Source organism: Marmota monax, unplaced genomic scaffold, assembly GCF_021218885.2.
Source record: "Marmota monax isolate L192 unplaced genomic scaffold, Marmota_monax_Labrador192_F-V1.1 WCK01_AAM20220418_F8-fsc00017, whole genome shotgun sequence".
NCBI lineage: Eukaryota > Metazoa > Chordata > Mammalia > Rodentia > Sciuridae > Marmota > Marmota monax.
The window spans coordinates 18,440,014-18,458,925 of NW_026695241.1; the positions used below are offsets into that span (position 1 = coordinate 18,440,014).

An 18,912-nucleotide genomic window follows, 5' to 3' on the forward strand; every position below is an offset into this window, starting at 1 on the left:
GGACTGTCCCCAGGCCCAGTCCCACCTGGTCTTTGGACGAGGGAAGACGGTCTTCATGACTTCTTGGCTCAGTTTCTCAGTATTGAGATTGAGATGGCTAAGGTTTGCACCCTGTTCTGCAGTCTTACTGAGCATAGTAAGACTTGGTTCCTTAACCTCTCTGTGCCTATTTCCCATTTTTCTGAAGTTATCATGCTACCTAAGTCTCAGGGTTATTTTAGGAAGATTCAGTACCACGTGGGAAGTGCTTAGAACAATGTTCCTCCGTGGTCACTGCTGTTGGCTGAGAATCACACACCCCCCCACCTCAGAAGGAAGTACCCGGGGGTGTCCTTTCTGGTGGGGGTGGAAGTGTGTCTTAGTGTCTTTGCCGTAACAAAGTACCACAGACTGGGTAGTTTACGTAACAGGTCTTTATTTTCTCGGTTCTGGGAGCTGGAAGTTCAAGACTAGGAGCCAACACAGCAAGGTTCAGGTGAGGGTCCTCTTCATGGCTTATAGATGGCGGCCTTCCACTGTGCCCACGTGGCATGTCCCTGGGAGGTGGGAGGGAAAGAGCACGCAGATGTGTGGCATCAGGGAGAGCCAGCAGTCTCTTCCTCTTCTTGGAAGGCCAACAATTCTTTGGGATAAGACACCCCCCCCCCCCCCCCGGGGTGACCTTGTTCAACCTTAATCACCTCCCAGAGGCCCCATCTCCACCACAGTCACAGTGGGATAGGATTCAGCACTGGAATCCTGGACGACACCATTCAGGAACACTGATCGGCACTGATCTACCACCCATGACATGAAGACCCAGATCTTCCTTGGCCTTGTGGCTGGGGCCAGCGTCCTCTGTCAGCTTGAGGCAGTGAGGGGATGATTCCAAATGCCACGTATCAGCAGGGCCTGACGGGCTAATTCTACTCCAGGTCCCGGCATTCCCAGTGCTAGAGGGTGCCAGCCTCCCATGACAGGGTGAGCATTGATTGTGGAGCACACACTGGTGTGCCCTGCATCCAGAGGCCCCGTCCACTCCCAGCTCCTGGGGACAGCTTGCTGCAAGATGGGCATCACAGTTCCCGTGTCCAGCCCAAACGTAGCTTCTGTGTTTCCTATCGGGGTTTGGATAATTGTCCCCCATAGACCTGGTGTTAAAGGCTTGGTCCTTCCAGTCACTGGGGAGTGATCTTGAAAGGGATGTTGGGAGACCTCAGTTTCTTCCTCTTCCTCTCTGTTTTGAGGTGAGAATTTTGCCATTTCCTGCCCCCATAATGTGCTGTCTCTCCAGAGGTCCAAAAACAAGGGGGACTGCCTGGCACAGTGGTGCACACCTGTAATCCTGGCAGCACGGGGGGAGGCTGAGGCAGGAGGATCATGAGTTCAAAGCCAGCCTCAGGAAAAAGTGAGGCGCTAAGCAACTCAGTGAGAAACTATCTCTAAATAAAATGCAAAACAGGGCTGGGGATGTGGTTTAGTGGTTGAGTGCCCCTGGGTTCAATCCCTGGTACCCAAAACAAAACAAAACAACAAAACAAGGGGGCCAATTGTCTAAGGCTGAAGCCTTCAAAACTGTGAGTCAAATAAACCTTGTTCTTTCTTTTTGGTTCTGGGGATGGAGCCCAAGCCTTGTGCTTACCACCCTCCATTCCTTTTTGTTCTGGGCATCAGGGATTGAACCCAGGGGCACTTAACCACCAAGCCACATCCCAGAGCTTTTTATTTTTAAATTTGGAGACAGGGTCTCCCTGAAGTTGCTTAGGACCCACCTACATTGTTGAGGCTGGCCTTGAATTTGTGATCCTCCTGCCTCAGCCTCTGGAGTAGGCACCACGCCCTGGAAGGAGGTGGGGCGCCTTGATTGACAGCCATGTGGGTAGAACCAGGAGAGGAAGCAGGGTTCCCTGGGGAATTTGGAGGAAGAGGGTGAGAAGGGACTTGAGTGTGCAAAGCTGGGCCTCCACTCTCTTCGAGTGTGATTTGCCAGGGGGATGACTGTCTTCACATCAGGATGCTGGAGCTGGAATGCTAGAACTTGTCAAGTCCACCCCAACTTGCTTGACAAACGAGAGGGCCGAGGCCAAGGCCTTGCTCAAAGTCATCCTCCATCTCCTGCAGAGGCATGACATCATTCCTGGCTCTGTCTCTAATTATTCCAGGCAAGAGCCAAGTGCAGTGGCCAAAGGGTTGTCTGAGAATCCCCTCTTCCCCGGAGAGTCTCAGCAGAGAGCAGGGGAGGGTTGGGGGGATGGCAGAATGCTTCTTACTGACGGCACAAGGCATTTGACCCAGCCACTTCTTGCCCCCTCAGGGTCTGAGCCAGGAGTCTGCTCACCCCTCCACGGTCTGCTGAGACCAAGGACACTGCGATGACTGTCAGGACCTGAGGTTGGCTCTGGCTGGCAGATTGGCTAAGAATGCAGGGAGGATTACAAAACAGGAGGCGGGTCTCCACGTGTGGTCCGTGTGATTCATCAGAGGGGCTGAAAGGCAGGCTAACCTCGGGGCAGGAAATGGACTTTGAAAAGTCCAGTGAATTCTGATCAACACAGGATCCTCAGCCTGAGCCAGGTTGCCTTCCTAGGAAGGCATCGCTTCCCGCCACACCCTCCTGCTTTTGCTCAACCCTCACCAACAAGTGCCACCCATGCCCCCTGCCCTCTGCCGTCCCTGCAGGAACACAGCTGGGGCACTTCCATATCAGATTTGTTCTTGTTACAAAATGAATGTCGTAAGAAAACAGGACAAAGCAAGGGTAAAAATCTTACCCACTCCTGTTATCCAGAGAATGCCACAGCTCATGTTTTGATTTTCTTTTGGGAAATAATACCTCTGTATTTACTTTTCTGGTTTTTATATTATTATTATTATTATTATTTGGCACTGGGAATTGAACCCAGGGGCACTCAACCACTGAGCCACATCCTTAGCCCCTTTTTATATTTTTTGTTGAGATAGGGTCTCACTGAATTGCTTAGGGCCTCACTACGTTGCTGAGGCTGGCTTTGAACTTGCAATCCTCCTGCCTCAGCCTCCTGAGCCACTGGGATTACAGGCGTGAGCCACTGAGCTTAGCTTATTATCTGTCTATCAGCATTAGGGATTGACCTCAAGGATGTTCTACCACTGAGCTACATCCTTTTTATTTTTCTTTTGAGTCAGGGTCTCGCCATGTTTATTTTACTTTTTAACAACCCATCTGCAGCCCACACTGCTTGGTGGCCTCTCTTTTCCTCTACTTCGCTACATATCTTGCACATCTTTCCAGGCCATTCAATATTTTTCTACCAAGAAATGTCAGCGGCTGCCCAGTATTCCATAAATAAACCATTGTTTATCCAGCCGCTCTATTGATTGCTGGACATTTTGTACTTCATTCCTGACCTTGTTTGAATCCTGGCTCTGCCACTCGATAGCTGTGTGATAACAAGAAAGTCACTTCCGATTTCTGAGCCTGGGTTTGCTGCTCTGTCTGCTGAGCAGCTTCAGGCCCCAGTGCCCTTGGGCATTGCTTTGAAGATCCCTGAGCCGGCGTTTGATGCAGCACTTGGCAGGGCGCCTGGGCCATGTCCCCCAAAGTGTCTTCTTAAGGTGACCTTGAGCGGCTTCTCTGCTGTGCCTCTCCCGCTGGCCCAGCAGTTCCTGGTTCATCTTGGCCTCCCTGAGAGGGAGCCCCAGGGTCTTTCCATGACTGCTGTTCTCAGGGCACAAGTCTCATGCCAAATTCCCACCAGCAGAGCAGGCGTGAGATCTCGTCTTGTACCCTGGACTAAGAACCAGAATCGGATGAGGAGGTCGGCTTCTCCCACGGCTGAATTTGGATTTCAAATTAGATCTTTAAGGGCAGAGCCTTGGGAATTCCCAGGATGTGAATCTCCTGGACCAGGAGGAATGGCATGGCTCCCTGCTCACCTCTTCACAGAGGGGGTGAAGGGCTGGGCACGGTGGTGTGCACTTGCAATTCTAGCAACATGCGGGAGGCTGAGGCAGGAGGTTTGCAGGTTCAAAGCCAGCCTCGGTAACTTAGCAAGGCCCTAAGCAACTCAGTGAGACCCTGTCTCTAAATAAAATACAAAAAGGGCTGGGGATGTGGCTCAGTGGTTAAGCACCCTGGGTTCAATTCCTGGTACAAAAACAAACAAACAAACAAAACCCCAAAAACCAAAGAGAGGGTGAAGGATCCCTCAAGTCTCTGAACACAGGCCAAACTGTGTGCCCCGACCTTGACATCCTGAGATGTAATCCTTCCGGTCAGTGGCCACGGTCCAGAGCCTCACACTGTGCTAGGGGCCGTCTTGCTGGAGCTTTCCCTATAGGAAGGTCTGATGGTGACATCACTTAGGCAGCTTGGGAGCCATGTATCCCAGCCAGGAGTCCCCGCTGTCCAGCCAACAGTGTGATTCACCACAGCATCCATTTTTTTTTTTTTTTGGTACCTGGGATTGAACTCAGGGACACTTAACCACTGAGCCACATCCCCAGCCCTTTTTTGTATTTTATTTAGAGACAGGGTCTCACTGAGTTGCTGAGGGCCTCGCTGAGTTGCTGAGTGGCTTTGAACTTGTGATCCTCCTGCTTCAGCCTCCCAAGCTGCTGGGATTATAGGTGTGAGCCACCGAGCCCACCTCAGCGTCCATTTCTGCTGCAGGAGGAAGGACCGAGACTCAGATCCCTGATCTCCAAAGAGGCCTCTTGGCTCAGTTTCTGTTTCCAACAACTGGAATGCAGACCCCAAATGACCCCAAGTAGAACATGCATGTGGAGGACCTGAGAGCGCATGTGCACACAGCACACCATACCCTCCCACGCACACTTACGCACTCAAGCACGCTCACAGCCCCACACACATCCACACGCACTTGTGTGCGTGCACGCAAGCTTCCTGTGCATGTGCCAGACAGCCATCCGTCTAACTCAGCTCATGTTTTGGTCATGATGTTCTGAGAAAAAAGAGGAGAATATGGTTTAAGAGATTTCAGGTGCCCAGCTACAGTACTTCTTTTGCAATGGTGACCCCATAGGGAAGCTCTCCATCTTCTCTTCCCCTTGAGGAGTGAGGACAGTGCCTGCTGCAAACAAGAAATGAGAGGGCTGGGGACGTGGCTCAAGCGGTAGCGCGCACGCCTGGCATGCGTGCAGCCCGGGTTCGATCCTCGGCACCACATACAAACAAAGATGTTGTGTCCGCCGAACACTAAAATAAATAAATAAATAAATATTTAAAAAAAAAAGAAATGAGAGAGACACCTCCAGCCTGCAGGCATTGCTTGTCTGCCCCATGCACCTGGCTCCGAGTGGGTACAGAGAGTCTTAACTCCTCTGACCTACATGATAACTGTAGCATGTCAAAGTACTGGCAAGACGAGGGGACAGGTCATGGGACAGAAGCAGGTTTGGAGATGGGCCCTGAAGTGCTGAGAAGATCTCATCAAAAAAGCCTTGTTGGGTGCAGTGGCTCACGCCTGTGATTCCACGGGCTCAGGAGGCTGAGGCAAGAGGACCGGGAGTTCAAAGCCAGCCTCAGCAAAATTGAGGTGCTAAGCAACTCAGCAAGACCCCGTCTCTAAATAAAATACAGAATAGGGCTGGGGATGTGGGTCAGTGGTTGAACGCCCCTGAGTTCAACCCTTGGTACCTCCCCACCAAAAAAAAAAAAAGCTAAAATAGAATTGGGGGTGCAGATCAGTGGTAGAGCACTGGCCTGGCATGCACAAGGCCCTAGGTTCCATCCCCAGCCCTGCAAAAACCACAACAAATCAAAAAGCAAAAAAAGAAAGAAAGGCGTGAACACCCATCACCCTCCACTGTGGCTTGAATACGTCTCCCTGATTTCATGTGTTGGTAACTTAACCGGCAACACCACGGTGTTGAGAAATGGAGCCTATGAAGAGGGCTTGGCTCGAGGGAGTGGATTAATGTCCACACGGCTGCAGCGGGTCAGTTATCTCGAGATGGACCCCCTCTTGCTCTCTGGCCAGGTGATGCCGACTGTCATCCTAGAACACAGCAAAGAAGCCCTCACCAGAGTCAGCCGAGTCTCACTTCTCAGCCTCTAGAACTATAGGAAATAGATCTCTCTTGTTTTTTTGGTACCAGGGATTGAACCCAAGGGTGCTTAACCACTGAACCACATCCCCTATTTTGTATTTTATTTAGAGACAGGATCTTACTGAATTGCTTAGGGCCTTGCTAAATTGCTGAGGCCGGCTTTCAGCTCACAATCCTCCTGCCTCAGCCTCCTGAGCTGTTGGGATTACAGACATGCACCACTGTGCCCCGCTCTCTATTCTTTATAAACTCTCCCGTCTCAGGTATTCTGTTATAGCAGCCCACAACAGACTAAGTCACTCTCCAGGTCCCAAAGCAGTACAGAATTAATGTAGAAATCTGTAAACCATAATTTTGTTTAGATCATTTATATTTTAATTGGGTTTAGATTAAAACCTAAATCTCATTTAATTCAAACAAATACTGAGTGGGAGCCTACTAGGTGCCGGACTCTGTCTAGCACTGCTTAAGAGAAGGATCAAAGACCCCTGTAATCCTGTTTTCCCCAGGGAAGCGCTGTCACTCTGTGGGTACACATTTCCTCCACCCGCTTTCTCACACAGGCCTGGTCACACCTTGCTGCGGCTCCCTGGGAACGTCCATCAGGGAGGTCTAGGGGCCAGAGAGCTGAGCCGGGATGGAGGACCTTGGTCCCAAGACTAATTCAATGAACCTCTTCACTCCTTGATTTGTTAATTTAAGTGAAAGAAGAAGATGAGGATAACAGACTTTGTCCTGCCTCCTCACCAAAAGGCAGGCAGCCACAGATGGCATTCTGGGCAGGGAAGCCCTAGTTCTCTGATGAGCACAAAGTGGGATTGCTTGCTCCGCCATAGGCCACCTGTCCTTAAGGGCTATTGTCCTGCTCCTCGCTCTGCTGCTCAGCTGGCTGGCCTGGGCTGTGGCCTTTTCTGATTTTTTGGCTGGTTCTCAATCTGTCGCTGCAGCATAGTGGATCTCACCTGAGATGATCTGTATCATAAGGCAATGTCTGGAGACATTTTGGTTGACACATGGGAGGGTGGGTGCCGCTGGCACCCAGTGGGTAGAGGCCAGGGAGGCTGCTAAGCATCCTGCAGTATAGGAGGCACCTCCTCTGGCAGAGAACAACCTGCCCTGAGTGTCATAGCCAGGCTGAGGAGCCCAGCTGTAGATAAGCAAGCTTGCTATGACCCTATGACCGGTCTGAAAACAGAAGTAAAGAGGTGTAGAATTCAGCCTCAGGGACCGCTCTTAAGATGAGCTTTGTGATCCTGATTTTTTTTTTTTTTGGTGGTGGTGGGGGTACTGGGGGTTGAACCCAGGGGGCGCTTTACCATGGAGCTACACCTCTAGCCCTTTTCATTTTTAAATTTTGAGACAAGTTCTCACTAAGTCCTCCAGGCTGGCCTTGAACTTGTGATCCTCCTGCCTTAGCCCCCTGAGTAGCTGGGATGACAGGTGCCACCAGGCCTGGCTCTGACTTAGGTTTGATTTGGGCTCAGGCACTGGATTTCCATCTCAATGGCCCTACCTGGCAGGGAGATGCCGGTGACAGGGGTGCTGGGCCTTTAAGAGGTGTATTCACACGCACAGAACAGAGCCTTCCCTGGGACCGTCGTCAGGGCTCTCTGGTGTCCCAAGGCTGTCTTCTTCCCTGCTGGCTGGACCCTGGGCCACTCCTGGGCTTTCTGCCCCTTCTATTTGGCCATGAAATCCAGGCATCTTTGGCTTCCGCTCCCCTGGGTTCCCGTTCCCAGCCATGCCCCCCACGCCACTCCAGCCTGGGACTTGCCTTGGATTTTGACTTTGTCCCCCTGGGCCTCTTGGCTCCCACCCTGCAGCCAGGCACTCAGAACAATGGGCTTCTTTCCTCCTTCTGGCCTCTCTGCCGAGTTCTGCATGGACAGGAGGTCCAGCGGGGCCCTCTGGCCAAGCCAGGCTTACCATATTTGGCTTGGGAATGTACCGTCCTCTGTTCAATGATGGCCTGCCCCCTGTTCTTGGCTCCAGCTGGCCTGTTCCAAAGTTTTTAGGACTCCTTTGGTTGTGAGTGCTAGAAAGCCACTCCGGCCAGGCTCAGCAAAACAGGAAGTCTATTGGAAAGACCCCAGAGGTATGTCAAGAATTCCAGGGCAGGACTGTCACCGGCTGAACTGCAGCCAGGGAGTGGCAATGTCAGGGCACAGACATAGCTTCCCTCCCTTCGCTGCGCTCTGCTCCCCGCCCCCCCCCCCCATCAGTAACCTGCTCTCTAGGATGTGCAGGACTTAGGTTAGACAACATGCAGTAAGACAAGAGCAGCGGGATTCACGCCTTCTCCATTCAAGGGCTGGAAGATTCAAAATTCCTGGGGAAGGATTGAAATTGTAAGATGCAAACAAAGCACTGGGTATCCATAGTGACGTTTGTTTTGGTGGCCAAGAGAGGACACAGAAAAATAGCTTGTCAGAGATGTAGGGGGAGAGCGGCTGGCTTCTGTTGTGGTTTTATTTTTCTTTTTTTTTTTTTTTTTAATATTTATTTTTTAGTTTTCGGCGGACACAACATCTTTGTTTGTATGTGGTGCTTAGGATCGAACCCGGGCCGCACGCATGCCAGGAGAGCGCGCTACCGCTTGAGCCACATCTCCAGCCCCTGGTTTTATTTTTCTTTGCCAGGGATGGAACCCAGGGGTGCTCTACCTCTGAGCTGTATCCCCAGTTCTTTTTATTTGGAGACAGGGACTTGCTAAGTTGCTCGGCTGGTCTTGAACTTGTGATCTGCCTGCCTCAGCCTCCCAAGGCTAAACTATTGACAGGTTCTGGGGACGAGGATATAGATACTTCATGGCCTGAAAACACTGGTCTCATCACCCTCTCACTCTCCAGCAAGAAGCTGGAGACAAAGTCACCTATCTGATCGAATAGCTTGGGGACAGCATGACATTCCCGGGGGACTGCAGAGGTGAAGCAGGTGCTCTTTACAGCTGGGCTTCGCTTTTGGTTGCCCTGGACTAAACAGACCACGCAGGCCTGCTGGATTCAGACTGCTGCACTTGGAAGACAGTTTTACAGTGCACAGTGTGATCTTGATTCCTTGACCTCTCTGTTCCTGGGTTTCCTCATCTGTGTGAGGGTCGGAAGGCCAGGTACTCTCTCCCTGTGATAGAAGGATTCCTCCAGGCTCCTGCCAGGGCCTTGAACTGAGGAAGGAAGTTGGAGGCCCGGCCAGTTTGGTATTGATGCTGCCTTCAGGAAGTTGACCAGAGAGCAGCACCCCCCACCCACTTTAGCCTCTTCCATCTGTTCTCCTAAGGGGAGGAGGGTCAAGGGCAGAGTCCCCATACCTGCTACAATTATGGGCTCCCAAGATCCCCCGAGCCGGTTATCTAGGCTGCAAGAAGGAAGCCCAGTGCCCAGAGCAGAGAGGCAAAGGGCCCATTGTCTCCCACTCTGCAGAGACACAATGGGGTTCTGTGCTCTGTCCTGGGGCTGCATTTAGAAAGGGACATTGCTGCAGAGCCTGGGAGCAGGTCCAGGAGGAGAGGACTCAACTCGAGCTACAGGAGGACTCACCGGAAGCTAGAGAAGAATCAGCATTTGTTGAGTGTCTAAAATGTCAGGGCACCCAGGAGCTCCGGGCTCCCACAGACCCTCAGGAATTGCACTTCATCAGACACGTGCCCAAACTCCTGAAGTCCCGTGGGTGTGGAGGTGAGGCTGCCCAACTGTCTGTGCTGACCAGCGCCATTCACCCTTTCTTTCCCAATAGCACCGTGGGTTTATTTGAGACAGCAAATGTATCCAAATCTGAACAAATTAAAAAACAAACAAACATGAAAATATAAAAGATAATCCATGCTCCTTTGCAACTTGAGAAGGCCACATGGCCGATTCTAACTTATGTGAGATAGCCAGAAGTGTGCTGGGTATTTTGGGGGAAAGTTTTTATTTCCTTCTTGTTTTGCTCTTTAAATTTCTGCCTGGGGCTGGGGATGTGGCTCAAGTGGTAGCGCGCTCGCCTGGCACGCGTGTGGCCCGGGGTTCAATCCTCAGCACCACGTACAAAGATGTTGTGTCCGCCAAATACTAAAAAATAAACATTAAAATTCTCTCTCTCTCTACCTCTCTCTCACTCTCTTTTAAAAAATAAATAAATAAATTTCTGCCTGGAGAGTTGATTGGAATCTGGAGGCACAGCAGCTACCTTGGAAGTGGGAGGTAATCACGAGGCTAAAAGCTTCCTATTTGGTGGGGCAGAAAGATAGAAAGGAACAGGGACACCAAGAACCTCACAGAGCTGTTACACCTGCCCTGCCCTGCCCTTTCTGCCCAGCCCAGCCTTGAAGCTGAAGAAGCAATCAACTCTGCACTTGGTCAAGTCCCTGAATCCGGCTTCTGTTGGATACAGCCGAACCCAATCTCTATTAGTAAAAAGGAACAGGACACTTCTTCCCCAATACAGGATTGCTTTGGGGAGTGGGTTTGGACTTCTCCTTTGTTGCTCTGGAGGGAAGACCTAGGGACTCCGGAAGATGCTAGAAAACAGAAACTGGGTCAGATGGAAAAAATAACTTCTCGCTATGCTCTGGGTTCTTGGCTTGCTAAGAGAGTGGATCTGGGGCAATTCCCACTAGTGGGAGAGTTGGAGCAGTGATTAGATGACCCTCCGTGGGGTCGGATGAAGAGACAGCCTTTGCACCAGTTAGGGGCTGAGCCACTCAGCTGGACAGGCAAGTAACTTGGGAATGTCCTCACACATCCTTTCTAAGGAGGGGTCTTTGCAGGATTGTGCAGTAACCTTTTTTTTCCATTTGTAAAGGGAATGAGTCTTCCTTGATAAAGTAAGTCCCAGCCCCAGGTGAGCCCTGGGAGGAGAACACTGCCTGTCGTTGACATTCTGCCCCCCACCCTGGTACCCAAACAAAGGGTCCTCCCAACCTTGGACGGGAGACTCCAAAATTGTAAGCCAAAATAAACCTTTTCTCTTTTATAAGGTAACTATCTTGGGCATTCCATCACAGTGACAAAAAGCTGACTAACACATCTGCTCTGACCCTCAGTTTCCTCATCTGCCAGTCCAAAATGTGGCAGGGTGGGAGACCCACTGAGAGTCGTACGTGGAGAATGCTTTTTAAAATGCAGATTCCCAAGCACCCTCCGTGAACCCTGGACGGGGGCATGACCCAGATCCCTATGCTTAGCTGTGTCCTCTTAGGTGATTCTGACCTAGCCAGGCAAGCTTCCCACCTGAGGCCTCCGCGGGTCATCAGGGGAAGGCCAGGTTTCTGAGGAACCTTCTAGCTCTAGATCCCTGACAGAGATTCTGAGTAGAGCACGTAAAACATGGCTGGGCCCAGGCTGCAAGACCTACTGTTAAACAAAGAGGCGGAGAAGAGCCTGGGTGAGTGCCTGGGACGTGGGACGGCTGGCTCAGAGTCCCTGGAGCTGCAGAGGACAGCTGTGGGGGGGCAGGGCGGCTGGCTGTGCAGGGTGGGATTGGAGGGTCTGGGCCAACGGGCTGCACCCTCCCTTTTCGTTGTCTGCTTTCCATAGGTTTTGAATTTTTTGCCTCATGCATATAAATATTTAAATCAATATGTTTTAAAGCAAAAAGCAGCAGGGTTGCAGGGCTTAGAGACAAAACCAAAGAAAAGAGAGAGAGAAGTCCTCAGCTCCTTTCTTTCCCATCTGCTGCAAACCCCTGGGGCAGCCCATGGCTGGATCTGTTTGTCCCACCTCTACCACCTGCAGGGTCTGGTGTCCAGCAGGGGTGGGTACAAGAACTGTGGACAGTGGCACCGTGCCCCGTGCCTCCAAGCCAGTAGGCGAGGCCTCCACACACAGAAAGAGGGGCCTGGGAAGTAGCCAGGGAGGACAGCATGGGGCTGAGTTCCAGGAAGTTCTGCTGGATTCCACAGAACAAAGTCTTGCACTCAGCTATTATTATTTTTTTAATTAGGCAGATTGCCAAATGAGCATGGGGAGGGGAGTGGACGACAGAAAGTCCTGGAGGAGACTAGGCTGGCAAGTGGGTGACAGGAAGGGCTTGTGGAGAAGGACAGCTCTGAGCTGGACTGCCAAGGTGGGAGACCTGGCCGGGGTCAGGAGCACTGCTGGGGTCAGTGGCCATACCCCCCAGCCCTCTCTCCCAAGTGGCACATTTTGATGGAACGTGTTGATGTAAAGGTTGGTGAGAACGAGATGAGAGGACATCTGGAACAGAGCTGCTCCAATTCAGAGTGTCAAGGGCCAATTGTTTGCTAATTTCTAATTTAATATAGAGCAGTTCTTCTTTTTTTTTTTTTCCTTTTCTCTTTTGGTGGTGCTGGGGATTGAACCCAGGGCTTTGTGCATGTGAGGCAAGCCCTCTACCAACTGAGCTATATCCCCAGCCTGAGACCAGTTCTTTTTTTTTTTTTTTTAATTACCTGGGGTTGAACTCGGGGGCACTCAACCCCTAAGCCACATTCACAGCCCTATTTTGTATTTTATTTAGAGACAGGGTCTCACTGAGCTGCTTAGCTTTTGCTGAGGCTGGCTTTGAACCCACGGTCCTCTGCCTCAGGCTCCCAATCTGCTGGGATGACAGGTGGGCGCCACCGAGCCTGTCTGTCTTGTCTAATGCTCACACATGGAGGGAAGGGTGACCATCGTTCCCATTTTACAGGTGAGCAAACACTGGCTCAGTTTTTCAGGAGGTGACACAGGTGGTCTACGATGGAGGCAGGGAAAACCACCTGACTCAGCTCCCATTCTGAGCCAGGGCAGAGCCTGGCGGGAGGGAGAGCCAGAGCCGGGTCCAGATGTGTTTCTCTGAAAGGAGCTGGCCCAAGGGGAGTGGAGGAAGCTGGGCTGCAGGGCAGGAGGGGGGCTCCTTCTGGCCTCTCAGGGGACAGGGTGTAGCAGGGAGAGGCTGTGTCTTTCTCATGCCCCTCTGCAAGTCACAATTCAGCTCCAGGCTGAGCTCACAGCCTGGGACACTGCAGGTTCTGAGGGCTCAGTACTGGCCCCCGCGGGTGGCTGCACCCTCAGTCCCTTTCCCTGGGGTTGTGAGAAGGTAGGTGCTGGCTGACATCGGACCTCAGCATTCGCCTCTGCCACTGAGAGCTGCAAGAGCGTGGATAAAGACGGCAGACTTGTCCTTCAGATTTTTTTTAAAAGCTTGAATATGGACAAAACTGAGAGATTCCATCAGGCAATAGAATTGCCCCTTTCCCAACCTGTCCCCAAGAGGTCAGGTGTTGAGGAGGAGGACAGGTGCCCGAGGGAGCCGACTTCTGCCTGGACGGAGGATGAGGAACTATACCTGGAGCCTCCAGGCCGGGCTGGATCCCTGCAGGGACCACACCAGACAGTCCAGTTATGCGTGGATAGCCCAGAGAAGGGCCTGCACCCTACTTCCTGGCAGTGGCTCTGTACAGCAGCAGATTGTGCTCTTGGGGCCTGCTGGCCACAGGGAAGGGCGGGCAGCCTGTGCATTTTCTTTATTTGGTGACTCAGCCTAGTCCAGAGCCTGAAGGCTGGTTCCTGTCCTTTGGTTCTCACTGCCTTCTTTCCTCCTCCCACATCTCCCCAGGTCGGAGAGGGAGGGAGGACAGGTTCTGATCTCCCAAGAAGCCTGCTCTAAAGAGGTAGGAGGGGCCTCTTATCAGAGGCTCTGCTGCCTGGGGTGTTCCTGGTCTCCAGTAGAGTATGTTAATGTGTTAAAATACTTTTTTTTTTTTTGGTACCAGGGATTGAACTCAGGGGCCCTCGACCACTGAGCCACATCCCCAGACCTATTTTGTATTTTATTTAGACCCAGGGTCACACTCCGTTGCTTAGCGCCTTGCTGTTGCTGAGGCTGGCTTTGAACTTGCCATCCTCCTGCCTCAGCCTCCCTAGAGGCTGGGACTATAGGCGGGCGCCACTTCGCCCAACCATGTTAAAACACTTTGATTCCAGTTGGCAAACCAGCTGCTCCTAAAACAGCCCAAATGCTCCCTGACTGCCCCAGCTTGCTCTCTCCAGGATCTCCAGGACCTACCCCAGATCTACCAACTAGAAGGCCACCTCCCCTGAGGTGGACCCTGACTCAGTACCAATGTCCATTCTGATTGCTGCAGCTGGGCGTGCGGGTGGTCCAAACGCCTGCATGCCATTCCTGGTGGGCCCAGGGCCTCTGTGTTGAAGAAAGACCACTTGGGGGACAGTTAGAAGCTCTGGATTTGAGTGTGTGAGCCCAGAGACACAGTCCTACCTGGGCTCCAGGAGGACACCATGCCAGGGAGCTCTGATGAGTGTGTGTGAGGTCCCAGCTTAGGTCCAGGGCGTGTCTGTGTGCAGGAAGGGTAGTCCTTCTAGCACCTGTTTGCTGGAGCAGTGGAGGAACACTTGGGGGTGACTCATTTCCAGGGAAATGTGCTGGGCCCAGGGCCTTGTGGCATTGGAGGGAGGGTGATCTAGGTACCGCCCATGGGGCCTACTAGACTTGGCTCAGCTCCTGAGGTGCACATTTGAGCCCTGTGGAAAATACGGGAAGAAATGAAGGGGTGTGGTCTATTAAATAAGAGGAAGAACTCTCATTAAAAATTGTCTGTGTCTTGGTGTGGGGGACGGTGACAAGCTACCCAGCTTTGGGGTCCTTTACCAAAGAGAGACCCAGCAAGGGGAGAGAGACCGTCACCCCTGCCACAGGATGTGTGGACATTAACATGATCCTATCCTGGTGGGGAGGGTCCACTGGAGTGGGATAGAGTGTGGATGGTGCCCACAGCATGGGGCAGAAGAGTTGACCCCAGGCACCAAAATGGGGATAAGCTGGGCTCATCCTTAAGCACATGTGAGATGCCCTCAAGTTTCCAGGAGTTAGGTTTTGCTTTTTTTCAGTACTGGAGATTGCACCCAGGGACTCACACCTGGTAGGCAAGAGCTCTGACCTGAGCTACACTCTAGCCCTTTTTCATTTGATTTTGAGATAGTCTTGCTAAATTGCCCAGTCTAGCTTGAACTTGCCACCCTCCTGCCTCAGCCTCCCGAGTTATCGGGATTATAGACTCATACCACCTCTCCAGGCCTAGAAGTTCCTGTGGGAGGCACTTTGCAGAGGCCTTGGGCCCTTAGTGACTGTAGTGTCAGGTAGCCAGGGAGACAGGTGGGAGTGGTCGAGGGGTCCCTAGGAAGCAGGAAGTATTGAGCTCCTGGCTACTGGTCTGGGCTGAGGGTGGGGCTTCAGGCTGAACTGATTCAAAACAGTAGAGCAAAATTAGGGATAGTTCTGCTTAGAGGGAAACTGATGAGCGGAGAGAGCTGGGGTTTTGAGAAGCAGGCAGCAGCGGGAAGTGGGGACCATGTTAGCAGAAGCTCCTTCAGCTCGGTGGCCTGGCAGAAGCAGCTGGCCGAGGTGCCTTCCAGGGCAGACAGAGGGGCTGGGCTTGGCTTTTGAATGCCAAGGGCCCTGCAGGTGCAGAAGCTGTAGGCCTCCAGGGCACCCCCCTGGCTCTTACAGGGACCCAGGAAGGAAGATTAGGCTCTGCTGCTTTTGTAGATTTGATACACCTGGAGGTGAGTCGCGTACTTTCATTTATTTATTTATTTACCTATTTTTGGTACTGGCGGACTGAACTTAGGGGTCCTTCTGCCGAGTTACATCTCCAGTCCTTTGTATTTTTTTTTTTATTTTGAGACAGGGCCTCACTAAATTGCTGAAGCCCATTTTAAACTCAGAGATCCTCCTGGTGTGCGCTGTTAGCACGAATGACACGTCCCTGGTGAAGGCCCAGAGGGTAGCAAACCTCGGATCAGCAGGCTTTCCTTTGTTCAGTATGCAGGGAGCGGCAGGGTCAATCAGCGGATGAGCCGGGCACCTGGCATGGCTCATCTTCAGGGCAGAAAATGGTAGTGGGCTAAAGCAAGAGTCTGATTTATATATATAGGTTTCATTAAGGGTGGGACAGGAGGGTAGTTTTTGGAGTTCAGTGTATTAGGGTCGGCTGATTCTCTAAGGTGGAACCGGAATGTGAATGTGGAATTTCCTGGGACTGACTGTACTGGGGTCAGTTGACCCATTAGGAGTCAGGTGTGAGTTCCTTGGTTATTCCTTTACAACTATCCTTGGACTTATTTTCCATATCCTTCGGGGATGGGGGGGCACCACGCCCCAGGAGTCAGGTACTTTAAAAATTCTTCAACAGTGGAAGGCAACTAGAAAGGACTCAACTTTGCCCCAGGAAAGACCAGGGCCCAGAGCTCAGTTGGGGCCTGCGGAGCTCTTCCAGTTCCTTCTGGCCTGGGAACACCTCTAGTCTGAGAAATGGCTCTGGGACTGCCACTAGGTGGTGGCTACATGGGGGATGCAGCTGGTGGAAGGAGGCGGGGTCAGTTCACTGGGGGCTTCCTGCCATCCCCTGCCCCCCATGACCCTTACTGAACCCTGTGTTGGAGGCAGGAGCAAAAGGACTGGCAGCCAGTGTAGATGGGTTGGGAAGATGGGGGCTGGTTGGAAAGGAGATGGAATGCTACTACCTCCAGGACACCTCCCCGTCCACCTCACCTGCTGCCAAGGTCACCTGCCTTGAAGCAAGGAGTTGTTAATGAGTACCCCCTGGGCAGTTCCCTTCCGGCCTTTGGGTCAGGCAGACGGGATGCCAGCTCTGGATCCCCTTCTGCCCCCACCCCTAGAAGTCTGTCTCTGTTCTATCCTTTAAGTAAAACTTGTTTGCTGCACTTGCCTAGGCTTTTCTCAGGTGTTGAATCTTCAACCTGATTTCCAAAACCGGTATCATGTTCACAGTGACCCTGGGAGGGGGCTCTTTCCCCATTACAGAATGGGAAGGTGCAGCTGCGTTTCAAGGTCACGTGGCGGGTACAGGCTGGAACTGTGTGCACCAGGCCTCTGCTGTTCTGTCCGGGAGGGCCTCAGGGAGTTGGCCACAGGGCCTTGCCTGTGGGCTCCACATAACATTCCAAGCCCTCATTTTCCCTGCCTGGGACAAATATGCAAAAAGAAAACAGCTTTGTGGGCCGGTGGGCGGGGGGCCTGCCCGGCACGACTTTGAAGCTGGGAAGCTCGTCTGCTCCTTTGCTCCTCGGGTTCCCCCCTGACACAAGCAAGTCGGCTGCAGCCCGGGTTGCTGGACCCCGCCCTCCCTGCCCTGGGGGCCATACTGGAGTTGTCTGGCCTCGGAACCCCGAGACTGGGAGGCTTGAAAGCCTGGAGCCTGCTCACCCCCTCCAGGCTGGGGGACATTTGCATTTTAATGGAGAGGGGATTAGTGGCCCAGATCCTGGGAGATGCCTGGGAAGGAGTCTCCCGGCCCAGTTCTCAGCCTCTGGGGCAGGAGGTGGGGTGTGGAGGCCGTGCTGCCCGGGGCCCTGGCTCTCCGACGGCCGGTCTCTGCCAGGGCGGGCAGGCTCTGCTGGCCTGGCTTCCGAGAGCCGGGCTGGGGTCCAGGCCGGCCTTCAGGCAGCTCCTGAGGTTAAGTCTCCATGGCCTCCACCCCGACACACACTGGGTGGGGTCCCTTCCCACCATCTTCTGTGGAGCCTGGATCCTTCCCAGCCCTGGCCGGGGACCCAGGCCCACTCCTCTCCCCCCAGCTCCCTTCCCGGCACCGCCTGACCCCGGCCCAGCTGTGAGTGCCAAGGGAGGCTGGGCGCATCTGGGAGGTAGAAGCCAGGCGTCTGCTGGCCCGGCGGCTGGCCCGGCGGGAGGAGCAGGCCCAGCAGGCCCCGGCAGCGATCTGGAGGAATTTCTGAATTACCGACTGGCTGGAGACCAGAAGGCGGAGCGGGCCTGGGCTGGCCAGGCTGGCTGAGGCACCAGGAGCCTTCCCCACCGCTCGGCCTCACCTCCGGGCCTCCTTCCCACCCACTCACTGCCCTCCCATCTCAGATGTCAGCCTGCTCCAATGGCAGCTCCAGCCCCAGGCGATCACCAGCTAGCCCGCCCACTGCCCCGGTGGTGAAGGAGACCACCCAGGGCCTGAAGGGGCAGAGCGTGTCCCCTCCAGGCCCTGCCTGCTTTCTTCCCCACCTGCCACCCACTGAGGTCAGTGCTGTTCCTTATCCCTCCTCTTGGAGATGCACTCACCATCTGGCACCTTCCTGAAGAGGCCTTTCCAGAGACTTTCTCTTCATCAGAGAGTTTGCAGGAGGGTGCAGGGTTGGGATGCTGAGGGGAGGACCAGGTGGCTGTTCCAACACCTTGTAAGTCCATGTCCCAGGCACAAGGGCCTTTTATGTGTAAAGATCCTCACCTGATGGGACCAGCTATGGAATTTGTGGAGCCATTTAATGTTAAAAAATTAAGAATTTTGGGACTGGGGATGTGGCTCAAGCGGTAGCGCGCTTGCCTGGCATGCTTGCGCCCAGGTTCAATCCTCAGCACCACATACAAACAAAGATGTTGTGTCCGCCGAGAACTAAAAAATAAATATTAAAATTCTCTCTTTCTCTCAAAAAAAAATTAAGAATTTTAAGATGGCAACAATAGGGCATGAAACTCAGTTGCACAGGTTGCACACCCATAAAACTGACCCTGTAGCCCCCAAACACTTGCCACCCTGCCTTTGCCCACCCTGTCTCTTCTGGTCCTGGTCCGTAGTGGCTTTGGGATCTTGGAGGGAAGGCTTGTCTAGCAGACTCCTGCGCCCTCTGCTCCTCACCTCCAATTCTCAGTGGAAGGCTCTCATGCCCTACCCCTGCCTTCCCTCTAGGGAACCTGAGGCAGCAGAGAGGCCCTGGGTCTCCTGATATCTTGCAGTGCCAGTTGACCAGAGGATGACAGTGGTGGCCCTGGGCCCGGGGCTCTCCACGGTGGGCTGGGCCTCTGGTACCCAGTGGTGTTGAAGCCAGATTTAAAGTTAGGTAGTCAGTGTAGTTAGGTAAATCGGGTCTAATACCAAGTGAAATCTAAAATGGAGGCCATGCTGGCAATGAT

General features: G+C 52.9%; 1 long non-coding RNA gene across 1 annotated transcript; it reads right to left on the bottom strand.

The window, feature by feature from the left end:
- Positions 1 to 395: 395 nt before the first annotated feature.
- LOC124090265 (uncharacterized) lies at positions 396 to 8,508 on the bottom strand. Its single transcript, XR_009226369.1, has 2 exons — positions 8,257 to 8,508; positions 396 to 8,105 (listed from the first exon to the last, which is right to left on the bottom strand). It is a non-coding gene; the product is annotated as an uncharacterized LOC124090265 (long non-coding RNA).
- Between the last annotated feature and the right edge of the window lie 10,404 nt (positions 8,509 to 18,912).